The following is a 4,016-nucleotide window of genomic DNA, read 5'->3' as shown; positions in this document are numbered from 1 at the left end:
CATTGCATGCCAATAAAGTAATGAATAGAGGAGTGTCGTGTATTGTCATAAGCATGACAAATACGATGCACATCTCTACAAAGAGAGCGCCTAATTCTACTGGGAAGTTACTATTGTAGACAGGGGGAATCATTGTTTTAAATTTTTTAGTTCTCTACTACCATGTGCACAATGTAATTTCGTGACCTGTACAAAATGTAGAGGAGTTTAGTAATTTGAATGTGTCTTCTATAGCAATATCGTATTGAATATCAATGAAAATAATTTTTCATGTACAAAATATAAATCAAGAGTGTTTTGATAAATTTTTTGTTCTGTCAGTGGAACTACATTGTATGTACAATAGTAAGTACATTTATGTAAACAATAGTGACAATATGCCAAGATCATTTATTATTCTCAAGATTTTTTTCCCTCTCAATGGAACTACATTATCTCTACAATGCTAGGTTGAGTTCACAGTAATATGAAATTTGTACATAAAAAGTAAACAAGTGAATTGTACCTGTATTGCTCAAATCTCAAGGTACTATTTTAGTTGATTTCCCTTGAATTTTGCAAAATTGGGCTTATTTGAACCCTGCTACAAAACAAATGAACATAATGTGTCAGAACCTAATTCATTGTCATGTTAACTATTTTGATTTTCTTAAAATTTGCAATTAAAAGAATATTTGTAAGTCATCGTTCAATTTATTACTATATAAAGGAACTATTAAATTAATTAAAAATTTGTACACATAAGGGCTAAGTAACTCCCGCAAACATTATTTCACTTAAGCTGAATATGATATTCAAATTATATACAAGGTATTTTCAACTCAATATAACAGAAAAGAACAGTAAAGGAATTTTTGGTAACTCATAAATTTGTTACTTTTTACATAGACAAATAAATTATTTCTTACATGTTAGTTATATGTAAAAATAGATAGTTACATTAATTTCATTTTTTTCAACCAAAAATTAATGTGTTGTAATTAAGTATTGGTTTCTTATTGAATATTGCATTGTTTCAAGTGATTGGGTGGTGTTATTTTTGTGCATTGTTGTTGTTTTTCCTTTGTTTACTGATTACAGATCTGACATATTAAGATTAGGACATGCACAATTCATGATTGCAATTACCAAAATCACATTTTCACACACATACATCTCAAATAGCAATTACAATGACACCTTTAAATATACACTTCCTTGTGACAATGTTGTATGTTTATGGCTGAAATATATTGATAGTAGTAAACATTCGAACACATATAACTTTTATAGTAGACTAGTAAAGCATAAACATAGGTGCATGACAAAGATGTGCATGCAAATTAAGAAGACACTTGTGAAGCAAGTGTGGGGAGTGCAGTTGTAATAGGTGGATAAGGAGGAAGATGTGTGTATAAGAACATCAGTGCCTTGAAGACATTTGAAAGCTTTCTTGTCAGATCATGGCCCAAGTGCTCGCTGTGTTCTTTCAAGGCATGTGTAAAAACCAGCTCACAATTATTGTTCACAACAACTTTTACAACATTGTAAACACAAGAAGTTGCATCACATAGTGCTATTGTGTCGGGCGAAAATATACCCCCCCAGAAGACCATTATGGTTACTTGCATCATAAGCATTGATAGCTACATTGTAACCAATTGATGGAGTGAAATAGTCTTGAATATATGAATTTGCAAACTTTTCCACAAACTCTGGGTCCTAGACCAAATCCATGCAATTTGACAGGAAACAAGACACCACATCACTGTAGTAGACTGAACTAGAAGCATTCTATAGGAATTCTTCACCTAATATCATCCTCAGACACTCTTCAATGGAGGGAGAATGAAAACGAAAGATGTGTGCCATTGTAGTCATATCAATTGGCCCAATAATTGGACAATCCCATTTTGGTGGCGGAATATATATTCTCTTATTGCTTCTCACAGTGTACATTCTGTGATAATATGTAATTAGAGGTACCATAAGAATAATTGAAGTACCATCATTTTCAAAAGAAATTAAATTCTTCAGAAATCTTTATCTCAGTTAAACAAATGTGTCTATAAATTTTGATTTCGTATGTAAGAAATATTAATGAGAAGTTCAAACAATATATATTACTTTATTGATTGGAAACAATTATAAATGAATAAGTTAAATTCAAAACAATCAATTTGTCAACAGCTAATGTTGTTACAAAATTTGAACAAGGATATAATAGAGTCGCACTAGTTAAGTACCATTAGATGATATAATGAAAAAGAAGTGGAAATTGTAATCAACAATAGAATATATAACATCAGTAAAATTCCATACACGAGTAAAAGGTGGACAACCTTGTAAAATTATTTCACTCAAGCAGCTAATTCGCTCAAAGTCTATGTCACTATCCTAAACTTTTCAAAGAGAAAAGAAATTAATGCTAGGCTAGTATCACTTGTTTATTTTCAGGTTCGTTAAAATTTGCGTGCATAATAACCAAGAAATAAAATACTGATAATTATATGCTTTAGCATTTAATCTGAGACTGGTGATAGGTAAACATATAATTTATTATAAAAATTTACATAAATAATATCAACAATAATTATATTTATTAAAAACCTACTATTATTTACTTATATATGTCTATTTGTAAGAGTTCAATAATAATATTATTAAATTTTTAATATAATATATATCTTAGATTCAGTTAACTATATTATAGATGATATAATATAATAATTATTAAACTATAAAAAGATAAAAAATTAAAAATTCAAGCACATAATTTATTATTGTAAATTACATAATCTATAAAATTAAAACTATACAAAATTATATATAATTAATGTGAAATATGTTAATTAATTAAATCAATATATAATGGACAATCACATGAACTATAGAAAAGTAATATAATTATAAAAAGTAATTAAAAATAAATATATAAAAAAGTATAAATATATAATGCCAAATATAATTACATTTATTAAAAACTTATTAATATTTACTATTAAAAATAATCCTATTTATTAAAAATTTACTATTATTAAAAAATATAAATATATTTTTAATGACATCACATTTCCACAATTCATTATGTTCATAGTTCACAATTGTTGTGATTACCTTACGGGGGTACGGACGGAAGCCGTGGATTGCTTATCTGTTTTACATATTGTCTGTATGAGGGTCATAACCTTCTCGTACCCGATCACTTGATGTGAATGCTCGGAGACCACCTTCATACCTATTCAATATATAATGTTTATAACCTATACACCTTTTTGGCTCACTATTCGATACACCCAAAATTTCGCCTTGTATGCTTTAATAAAAATGTGAAGATAAAGAGTAAGAATGCGAACATTACTGCTTTGTAAACATACAAATTTGCAGTATGCATTATTTAATCTTGGAAATCCTTTTTATAATGACAAGGGCATGGATATTTAATCTTTGTATTTAGATATTGGTACCGGAGATCTAAGCAGTACCCTCATTTTTGTGAAAAGATATTAATTTGATCTCCATATTGAAAATTGGAAATAGATTAAAATTTGTCTTTTCTTGCTTACTGAGATTGAAGAAGAAAAACAGGGACTTCAGTCCTAATTTAAATATCAACAATGAACAAACTGATCGTTTTAACACACAATTAAAATTAAGAATAATTATAACAGCATAACTTGGACATGTGGCCTCAAATTTCTTGGACATAATTACAAGGAAATCTATGTTATTAGTTGTAATTTTGTTGCACTAGCAATAGCCATAGCCTATCATTGTCTTGTCATAACATTTGCACATCCAAGTGTTCGATGTGGGCCTCGCTGCTTCAAATCCACACAAAATAACTACCTAGACAAAAACTGATTAAAAAAATAAAAATAAAAACTAAATTGAACTCCAATCCAGGGTTTTCAATTGATCACCTATTAATGACATCAGATTTCTACATTCTATTATGTTTATCCCCTCAATTTTTCTAATCAAAATTAAGCTCCTATTGCATGTTTAATCCCAAATCTAAGTTTAATTGTTTTTAA

This window comes from Cryptomeria japonica, chromosome 6 (genome assembly GCF_030272615.1).
Source record: "Cryptomeria japonica chromosome 6, Sugi_1.0, whole genome shotgun sequence".
NCBI lineage: Eukaryota > Viridiplantae > Streptophyta > Pinopsida > Cupressales > Cupressaceae > Cryptomeria > Cryptomeria japonica.
The sequence above is the reverse complement of the archived record's forward strand: the minus strand, read 5'-3'. Positions refer to the sequence as shown.